At 40.5% G+C, this 11,451-nt stretch overlaps 1 non-coding gene across 1 annotated transcript; it reads right to left on the minus strand.

The window, feature by feature from the left end:
- Positions 1 to 3,406: 3,406 nt before the first annotated feature.
- Positions 3,407 to 3,477, minus strand: TRNAG-GCC. Its single transcript has one exon. It is a non-coding gene; the product is annotated as a tRNA-Gly (tRNA).
- Positions 3,478 to 11,451: the final 7,974 nt, after the last annotated feature.

Consider the following 11,451-nt stretch of genomic DNA (forward strand, 5'->3'; position numbering starts at 1 on the left):
CGGCCGACGCAACCCCCTCTGGTGTTTCAGCGACGCTTCCGGACGACGCAACCCTCTCTAGAGCTTCAGCGACGCTCCCGGACGACGCAACCCCCTCTGGAGCTACAGCAACGCTTTCGGCCGACGCAACCCTCTCAGGAGTTTTAGCGACGCTTTCGGCCGACGCAACCACCTCTGGAGCTTCAGCGACGCTTCCGGCCGACGCAACCCTCTCTGGTGCTTCAGCGACGCTTCCGGATGACCCAACCCCCTCTGGAGCTTCAGCGACGCTTCCGCACGACGCAACCCCTTGTGGTGTTTCAGCGACACTTCCGGCCGACGCAACCCCCTCTAGAGCTTCAGCGACGCTTTTGGACGACGCAACTCCCTCTGAAGCTTCAGCGACTCTTACGGACGAAGCAACCCCCTCTGTTGGTTCAGCGACGCTTCTGACCGATGCAACCCACTCTGGAGCTTCAGAGACGCTTTCGGACGATGCAACCACCTCAGGACCTTCACCGATGCTTCCGGACGACTCAACCCCCATTGGAGCTTCAGCGACGCTTACGGCCGAGACAACCCCTCTGGAGCTTCGGCGACGTTTCCGGACGACGCAACCCCCTATAGAGCTCCAGCAACGCTTCCGAAAGACGCAACCCCCTCTTGAGCTACAGCGACGCTTCCGGCCGACGCAACCCTCTCAAGAGTTTTAGCGACGGTTTCGGCCGATACAACACCCTCTGGAGTTTCAGCCAGCGACGCTGCCGACCGACGCAACCCCCTCTAGAGATTCAGCGACGCTTCCAGCCAACGCAACCCCCTCTGGAGCTTTAGCGATGCTTCCGGACGACCCAACCACCTTTGTGGCTTCAGCGACGCTTCCGGACGACGCAACCCCCTTTGGAGCTTCAGCGACGCTTCCGGAAGACGCAACCCCCTCTGGAGCTTCAGCGACGCTTCCAGCCGACGCAACCCCCTCTAGAGCTTAAACGACGCTTTCGGACGACGCAACCCCCTCTAAAGCTTCAGCGACGCTTCCGACCGACGCAACCCCCTCTAGAGCTTCAGCAACGCTTCCGGCCGACGCAACCCCCTCAAATGCTTCAGCGACGCTTCGGGACGATGCAACCCCCTCTGGAGTTTAAGCGACGCTTCCGGACGACGTAACCCCCTCTAAAGCTTCAGCGACGCTTCCGACCGACGCAACCCCCTCTAGAGCTTCAGCAACGCTTCCGGCCGACGCAACCCCGTCAAGAGCTTCAGCGACGCTTCTGGACGACGCAACCCCCTCTGGAGCTTCAGCGATGCTTCAGGACGACGCAACCCTCTCTGAAGCTTCAGCAACGCTTCCAGCCGACGCAACCTCCTGTTGAGTTTTAGCGACGCTTTCGATCGACACAACCCCTTCTGGAGCTTCAGCGACGCTTCCGGACGACGCAACCCCCTCTGAAACTTCAGTGACGCTTCCGGACGACGCAACCACATCTAGAGCTTCAACGACGCTTCCGGCCGACGCAACCCCCTCTGAAGCTTCAGTGATGCTTCTTGCCGATGCAACCCCCTCTGGAGCTTCAGCGATGCTTCCGGACGACGCAACCCCCTCTGGAGCTTCAGTGACGCTTTCGGACGATACAACCCCCTCTGGAGCTTCAACAACACTTCCGGACGACGCAACCCCCTCTGGCGTTTCAACGACGCTTCCGGCCGACGCAACCAAGAATAGAATTTGAGTCTATACCGTGGCAGGATACTATTCTATCACTAAACCATTAGTGCTTCTACCTTTAGACATATCCATAACGTATTCGTATTTTCGTCATGCAGTTCTTCCGAATTACTTAAATTTGAGTTTCGCTCTTCGTCTTAAAAAAAAAAAAAGCTCGTGATAAACCCATGTTCTCACATTAAGCACTAATTTTTTCATCATAGTTGATCATCAAGAAGAATCAAACTCGGGTCTATACCGTGGCAAGGTACTATTCTACCACTAGACCACTGGTGCTTCTACCTTTAGACATCCATAACATACTCGTACTTTCGTCATGCAGTACTTTCGAATTACATAAATTTGAGTTTTGCTTCCCGATTTAAAAAATAAAAATCTCGATGATAGTTCTAATCTATAGTCATGATAAATTTGAGTTTTACCTTCCGAATTACATAAATTTCGTCATGCAGTATCGTGGCAGGGTACTATTCTACCACTAAATCACTGATACTTCTACCTTTAGACATATCCATAACGTACTCGTATTTTCATCATGCAATTCTATTGAATTCCATAAATTTGAGTTTCACCTCTCGATTGAAACAAAAAAAAAAAAAGCTCGATAGTGCTACTTGTGTCATCTATAGTTGTGATAAACACAAGTTCTCATATTAAGCACTAATTTCATAATAGCTGATATTCAAGATGAACCAGCCGAGAATCAAACTCGGGTCTGTAACGTTGCAGGGTACTATTCTACCACTAGACCATTGGTGCTTCTACCTTTAGACATATCCATAACGTACTCGTATTTTCGGCCGAGAATCAAACTCGGGTCTGTAACGTTGCAGGGTACTATTCTAATACTATACCATTGGTGCTTCTACCTTAGACATATCCATAACGTACTCGTATTTTCATCATGCAGTTCTTCTAAATTCCATAAATTTGAGTTTCACCTCTCGATTTAAGAAAAAAAAGAAACGATAAAGAAAAGCACATAGTGTTAATTGTGTAATCTATAGTCGTGATAAACCCATGTTCTCACACTAAAGCACTAATTTTTTCATCATGGTTGATCCTCAAGATGCGGTCTGTATCGTGGCAAGGTACTATTCTACCACTAAATCACTGGTACTTCTACCTTTAGACATATCCATAACGTACTCGTATTTTCGTCATGCAATTCTATTGAATTCCATAAATTTGAGTTTCACCTCTCGATTGAAACAAAAAAAAAAAAAAAAAGCTCGATAGTGCTACTTGTGTCATCTATAGTTGTGATAAACACAAGTTCTCATATTAAGCACTAATTTCATCATAGCTGATATTCAAGATGAACTAGCCGAGAATCAAACTCGGGTCTGTAACGTTGGAGGGTACTATTCTACCACTAGACCATTGGTGCTTCTACCTTTAGACATATCCATAACGTACTCATATTTTCGGCCGAGAATCAAACTCGGGTCTATAACGTTGCAGGGTACTATTCTAATACTAGACCATTGGTGCTTCTACCTTAGACATATCCATAACGTACTCGTATTTTCGTCATGCAGTTCTTCTGAATTCCATAAATTTGAGTTTCACCTCTCGATTTAAGAAAAAAAAGAAAAGATAAAGAAAAGCACATACTGTTAATTGTGTAATCTATAGGCGTGATAAACCCATGTTCTCACATTAAAGTACTAATTTTTTCATCATGGTTGATCCTCAAGATGCACCAGCCGAGAATCGAATTCGAGTGTGTACCGTGGCAGGGTACTATTCTACCACTAAACCACTGGTGCTTCTACCATTACACATATTCATAACGTACTCGTATTTTCGTCATGCAGTTCTTCCAAATTCCATAAATTTTATTTTCACCTCTCGATTTAAAAAAAGAAAAGAAAATAAAAGCTCGATAGTGCTACTCGTGTCATCCAAAGTCGTGATAAACCCATTTTCTCACATTAAGCACTAATATCATCATAGATAATCTTTAGGATACACCAACGAGGAATAATACCCGGGTCTGTACCGTGGCAGGGTACTGTTCTACCACTAGACCACTGGTGCTTCTACCTTTAGGCATATCCATAACGTACTCGTATTTTCGTCATGCAGTTCTTTTGAAGTCCATAAATTTGAGTTTCACCTCTCGATTTAGGAAAAAAAAAGTAGAAAAGCTCCATAGTGCTACTCGTGTCATCTATAAATTAGATGATATCGTGAGAAACACAAGTTCTCACATTAAGCACTAATTTCATCATAGCTAATCTTTAAGATACACCAACCAGGAATAATATCCGGGTCTGTATCGTGGCAAGGTACTATTCTATTACTAGACTACTGGTGCTTCTACCTTTAAACATATCCATAACGTACTCGTATTTTGTCACGCAGTTCTTTCGAATTCCATAAATTTGAGTTTCACTTCTCGATTTAAAAAAAAACTCGATAGTGCTACTCGTGTCACCTATAAATTAGGTGATATCGTGAGAAACCCTAGTTCTCACATTAAGCATTAATTTCATCATAGCTAATCTTCAAGATACACCAACCGGGAATAATACCCGGTTTTGTACCGTTGCTGGGTACTAATCTACCACTAGACCACTGGTGCTTCTAGGTTTAGGCATATCCATAACATACTCGTATTTTCGCCATGTAGTTCTTTTGAAGTCCATAAATTTGAGTTTCACCTCTCGATTTAAAAAAAAAAAAAAAAAAAGTTCGATAGTGCTACTTGTGTCATCTATAAATTAGATAATATCGTGAGAAATCCAAGTTCTCACATTAAGCACTTATTTCATCATAGCTAATCTTCAAGATTCATCAGTCGAGAATCAAACTCGGGTCTATACCATGGCAAGGTACTATTCTACCACTTGACCACTAGTGCTTCCTACCTTACTTTTACCTTAAGACATATCGATAACGTACTCGTATTTTCGTCATGCAGTTCTTCCGATCCTACCTTACTTCTACCTTAAGACATATCTATAACGTACTCGTATTTTCGTCATGCAGTTCTTCCAAATTCCATAAATTTGAGTTTCACCTCTCGATTTAAAAAAAAAAACAAAAAAAAAGCACCAGTTGAGAATAGAATTGAACTCAGGTCTATATCATGGCAATGTTTGATTCTACCACTAGACCACTAGTGCTTCTACCTTTGGACTTAATCATAACGTACTCATATTTTCGTCATGCAGTTCTTCTCAATACCTTAAATTTGAGTTTCACCTCTCGATTTTAAAAAAAAAAAAAAACCTCGATAGTGCTACTCGTGTCATCTGTAAATTATATGATATCGTGATAAACCGAAGTTCTCACATTAAGCACTAACTTCATCATAGTAAATTTTCAAGATGCACCAGTCGAGAATCAGACTCAGTTCTGTACTGTGGCAAAGTACTATAATACCACTAGACCACTGGTGCTTCTACCTTTAGACATATCCATAACGTACTCGTATTTTCGTTATGCAGTTCTTCCGAAGTCCATAAATTTGAGTTTCACCTCTTCATTTAAAAAGAAAAAAAAAAAAGCTCGATAGGGCTACTCATGTCATCTATAAATTAGATGATATCATGAGAAACTCAAGTTCTCACATGAAGCACTAATTTCATCATAGCTAATCTTCAAGATACATCGGGAATAATACACCCGGGTCTATACCGTGGCAGGGTACTATTCTACCACTAGACCACTGGTGCTTCTACGTTTAGACATATCCATAACGCACTCGTATTTTCGTCACGCAGTCCATAAATTTGAGTTTGACCTCTCAATTTTAAAGAAAGAAAGAAAATAAAGCTCGATAGTGATACTCTGTCATCTATCTAAAAATATTAGATGAAATCGTGAGAAACCCAAGTTCTTACCATGAAGCACTAAATTTCATTATCGCTAATCTTCATGATGCACCAGACGAGCATCAAACTCAAGTCTGTACTGTGGCAAGGTACTATTCTACCACTAAACAACTGGTGCTTCTACCTTTAGACATATCCATAATGTACTTGTATTTTTGTAGTTCTTCCGAATTGCATAAATTTGAGTTTCACCTCTCGATCTAAAAAAAAAAGAAAAAAAAACCTCAATAATGCTACTCGTGTCATCTATAAATTAATTATATGATATCATGAGAAACCCAAGTTCTCACAATTAAGGACTAATTCCATCAATAACTAATCTTCAAGAAACCCAAGTTCTCACAATTAAGGACTAATTTCATCAATAACTAATCTTCAAGATGCCCTAATCAAGAATTGAACTCGGGTCTATACCATGGCAGGGTACTATTCTAGTACTAGACCATTGGTGCTTCTACCTTTAGACATATCCATAACGTACTCGTATTTTCGTCATGTAGTTCTTCCGAAGTCCATAAATTTGAGTTTCACCTCTCTATTTAAAAATAAAAATAAAGCTCGAAAGTGCTATTTGTGTCATCTATATATTAGATGATATCCTGAGAAACCCAACTTCATACATGAAGTACTAAATTTCATCATTGCTAATCTTCAAGATGCACCAGCCAAGAATTGAACTCGAGTCTATATCGTGGCAGGGTACTATTCTATCACTAGACCACTGGTGCTTCTACCTTTAGGCATATCCATAACGGTCTCGTATTTTCGTTATGCAGTGCTTTCAAAGTCCTTAAATTTGAGTTTCATGTCTCGATTTACAAAAAAAAAAAAAAAAAAAAAAAAAAAAAAAAAAAGAAAGAAAGAGATCGATAGTTCTACTTGTGTTATCTATAAATTAGTTGATATTGTGAGAAACCCAAATTGTCACATTAAGCACTAATTTCATCATTTCTAATCTTCAAATGCACCAGCCAAGAATCGACCTCAGGTTTATAACTATGCGTGTTCTTTTAGTACTAAGATCATGCCACCCAAGAAGAGAACCCTAACTATGCAAGAAAGCCTAAGGATTGGTGTGGAGAATTCCTCGTAAGGAGCCCCTAACTAAGAATGGCTTAAGCTTAGATTTAGAAACAGAATCACTACAAGAACTTAACCCAAGTTAAACTACGCCTTCACGATAGTCCACCTCCACGTTCACTAGAATCCCTACAATATTTCATGAAGTTAACCCTCAAAACACAGGCGAGCCATATACTATAGACTCTTATGGCAACTCAAGGAGTGCTAGCCCCCTATAAGTTTCCAAGGGACTTGAGAAAAAAAAAAAAAAATCCAACTATATTAAGGACATTAGGAAGTTTGACCCGCCTATATTTGATGAACGCATGGTTCGTTCAGCAAAAGCAAAGGCATGGCTTGATGCTATAGAGATTGCCTTCCTATATATGTATAACTGCCCTGAAGAGTTCATGGTTCGTTGTGCCACATGCATGCTTAAAGAAGAAGAGCTTTTTAGGTGGAAGTTAGCTTCCAAGACTGTAAATGCTAAAGATGAAATCATCCATTGGAGTTGTTTTAAGGAGGCATTCTGAAAGTACTATCCAATGATTGCCATGTAAAAAAAAATCAAGAAGCGTTCTTAAGCCCTAAATAAGGAGAGAGACTATAGAAGAATATGACTTGGAGTTCACTCAGTTATCTAGGTTTTTCCTAGAATTAGTAGACATGGAGAAGAAAAAGGACTCTCCGTTTCATGATGGGCCGAAGAGAGAATATAAAAGGTGTTGTAAACTATCACAAGTCCTATTCTTTAGACCTATTCTCAAGGTCTTCCTGATATTTTTAGGCTGGTTAGTTTAGCTTATATTTTTAGGTTTAACAGACAGCTATATAATGCCAATCTTTTTGCAGTTGAAATTATCAAGTTTTGGGTGTCACATTGTATGTCTTAAGTAACTTTGGTGTTGTGAGTACATTTGTTCCGCTTTCGGCAAACAACAAGTGGTATCAAAGCCTTATTGTGGTATTTGGGGGTATTGTGAAAGTTATGGCCTCATCGACCATTAAACGTGCTCACAATTGTGCTTATTCTCTTGAAAATCAATTTTCAAGAATTGTGTTTTTAATTACATCTAGATTAATTATTGCAAATGGCAGAATCATCACGACGTGGATCGAGAGTGTGGAGTTCCAATCTCGAAGTAGAGAAATTTGATGGAACCAATAATTTTGGTGTTTGGCGAGGCGAAGTTAGCGATTGGCTGGTCATGCAAGACCTCGATGTTTCTCTCCAAGAGGAGATTCCTGAAGACATGACAGAAGCAGAATGAACGAAATAAAATCGGCAAGCCTGTGGAATTATTCGATCCTGTCTTGTTAAGGATTAGAAATATCCATTTATGAAGATTACCATGGCGAAAGAATTATGGGACAAGCTTGAGGCGAAATATATGAAGAAGAGTGTGGAAAATAAACTCTATTTGAAGAAGAAACTCTTCCGTTTTGACTACAAGGAAGGTATCTCAATGGCTGAGCATTTGGATGATTTTAACAAAATCATCACTGATTTGCTCAATCTTGATGTTAAGATTGATGATGAGGACAAGGCGTTGTTGTTATTAAATTCTTTGTCGGAATCCTACGAGTTTTTAGTAACGACCCTACTACATGGAATCACTAATATTGATTTGAAGATGTTTCAAATGCCTTAATAAACAATGAGATGCGAAAGAAGGAAAAGGAGACATATCAAGGCTCTAGCTCAAATGTTCTCACTGCTCATGGAAGGACTTCTACTTGGAAAAGGAACGAATGTGGAGAGTCCCGATTAAAGTCGAGAGGTAGATCTGATTGGAGAAAACTTGATAAAAATGAGTGTGCATATTGTCGACAGAAAGGCCATTGGAAGAAAGATTGTTCGATCTTAAAAGAGAAGGGGTCGAAGTCCAATGTGGTTAGAGATGACGAGATCTTAAAAGAGAAGGGGTCGAAGTCCAATGTGGTTAGAGATGACGACACTGATACAAATGATGCCTTGACAATCTCCCTATCAGCCAGCCAAACCAGTGAATGGCTTCTTGATTTTGGGTGCTTCTATCATATGTGTTCCAACAGAGAGATGTTTTTGGACTTCAAAAAGTTCAATGGTGGAGTTGTGTATATGGACAATGATAGTACTTGCAAGATGACGGGAATCGGCTCAATACAAATCAAGATGTTTGATGGGGTTATACTAAAACTCAAAGATGTGAGGTATGTCCCTGACTTGAAGAAAAATATGATTTCACTTGGCGTTTTGGATGCGAGTGGTTATCGCATCATTTTGGAAGGAGGGAATTTGAAAGTAGCTCGTGGAGCTTTGGTGGCAATTACAGGAACTAGAAGAGGTAGCATATACTACCTCAACGAAACCACAATAATTGGGTATGCTTCTGTGGCAAGTTCGAAAGAACAAGACATCGAAATTATGGCACATGCGACTCGGGCATGCTGGTGAGAAGGCGCTTCAGACATTGGTGAACCAAGGAGTCCTTAAGGGTGCTACAACTGGTAAAATTGATTTCTGTGAACATTGTAATTTGGTAAACAAAAAAATGTGAAGTTTGGTACAATTATACACCAAACAAAGGGCATTTTGGATTATGTTCACACTGATGTATGGGGTCCCACGAAGAATGCCTCATTGGGAGGAAAGAGGTGGTTTGTCACCTTTATTGATGACTACTCGAAGAGAGTTTGGATGTATCCCATGAGGCACAAAAACGAGGTTCTCCAAATCTTCCTAGAGTGGAAGAAAATAGTAGAGAATCAGACGGACAGGAAAATCAAAAAGCTGAGATCAGACAACGGGGGAGAATATACTTATGATTCATTCCTTAAAGTATGATGAGATGAAGGGATCGTTCGACACTTCACTGTTCCGGGTAAGCCACAACAAAATGGAGTTGCTGAGAAATGAACCAGACATTAATAGAGAAGGTTCGATGCACATTGTCTTAAGAAGGATTGAGTAAGGCATTTTGGGCTGAGGCTCTCAGTTATGCAGTCCACTTGGTGAATCGTTTACCTGTTTCTGGAAATGGTGGGAGAACTCTGCTTGAGGTATGGTCAGGTACTCCTATTAGTGATTATGATAAATTGCATGTTTTTGGGTGTCCTGCTTATTATCATGTGACAGACTCAAAGCTAGATCCTAGAGCAAAAAAAGCCAAGTTTATGGGCTTTAGTAAAGGTGTGAAGGGCTATAGGTTATGGTGTCCAGAAATAAGTAAGATTGTTAATAGTCGAGATGTGACATTCAATGAGTCTGGAACATTTTTGCAGAAAATTAAAATTAATGACGAGGCATTGAAGCAGGTGGAGAAGGTGGTGTTCTCTCCTGATATGGTTGCTCCTACTGAAGAACCTATTGATCAGGTAGATAATAACTTTGATGTCTTAGAACAGGAAGAGCAAAGCCTTGTAAATGAAAGAGTGGAGGAACGTGAGTCTATCACCAAGAATAGACCACGAAGGGTAATTCGAAAACCTGCAAGGTTTGATGATACGACAACATATGCCTTCTCTTTGATTGATGGAGTTCCTAACAGTTACAAAGATGCTATTCAGAGCCCGGATAGCTTACACTGGCAAGAGGCTGTGAATCAGGAGATAGCATTATTGGAGATAAATCAAACTTGGGATTTGGTACAACTTCCATAAGGTATGAAGGAAATTGGTTGTAAATGGGTTTTTGCAAAAAAAAGAACACTCTTTTGGTATACATTATAAGGCTCGACTTGTGGCTAAAGGCTGCGCACAAAAAGAAGGTATTGATTACAATGAAATTTTCTCACTTGTGGTAAAACATTCTTCCATTCGAATTTTGTTGGCTTTGGTTGCTCAATTTAATCTTGAGTTTGTACAACTCGATGTAAAAACTGCTTTTTTGCATGGAGATTTGGAAGAAGAAATATATATGGCGCAACCGGTTGGTTTTTGAGTAGTTGGACAACAACATTTAGTATGTAGATTGAAGAAATCTTTGTATGGGCTGAAGCAATCCCCTCGCCAATGGTATAAAAGGTTTGATCATTTTATGGTAGAGCATATGTATACTCATAGTCAATTTGACCATTGTGTGTATTATCGGTGTCTCGATGATGGATCGTTTATCTATTTGCTCTTATATGTTGATGATATGTTAATTGCTTCAAAGAGACAGGTGGAGATTGATAAGCTCAAATATTAGCTTTCTAAAACATTTAAAATGAAAGACTTTTTAAAACATTTGAGATGAAAGACTTAGGCAATGCAAAGAAAATACTTGGAATGGAGATAGAGCAAGATCGGAAAAAATGTACAGTCTGGTTGACTCAGTCTCAATATCTACGCAAGGTATTAACAAGATTTAGTTTGAATAATTCAACCAAATCCGTTAGTACTCCACTTGCTCCTCATTTCAAGCTTAGTGCTTCCATGTGTCCAAGTTCTGACGATGACAAAAGGTATATGGAGAATATTCCTTATACAAATGTTGTTGGTGCTTTGATGTATGCTATGGTGTATACTCGACCTGATCTTTCACACGCAGTAAGCATGGTGAGTCGTTATATGCATAATCCTGGTAAAGAGCATTGGCAGGCTGTCAAATGGATTCTTAGGTACATTCTTGGTACTATTGATGTTGGTATTAAGTTTCAAAAACAAGAAATGTTTAATCTTGACAATCGTGTAGCTGGTTTTGTGGATTCTGATTATGCTGGTGATTTGGATAAGCGACGATCTACTACGAGTTATTTATTTACTATGGCTGGTGGACCTATTTGTTGACGTTCAACATTGCAGTCTACTGTTGCATTGTCTACCACCGAAGCAGAGTATATGGCAGTAACGGAAACTTTTAAAGAAGCTATTTGG

The sequence above is a fragment of the Cucurbita moschata genome, unplaced genomic scaffold, assembly GCF_002738365.1.
Source record: "Cucurbita moschata cultivar Rifu unplaced genomic scaffold, Cmos_1.0 Cmo_Scf00068, whole genome shotgun sequence".
Lineage (NCBI taxonomy): Eukaryota > Viridiplantae > Streptophyta > Magnoliopsida > Cucurbitales > Cucurbitaceae > Cucurbita > Cucurbita moschata.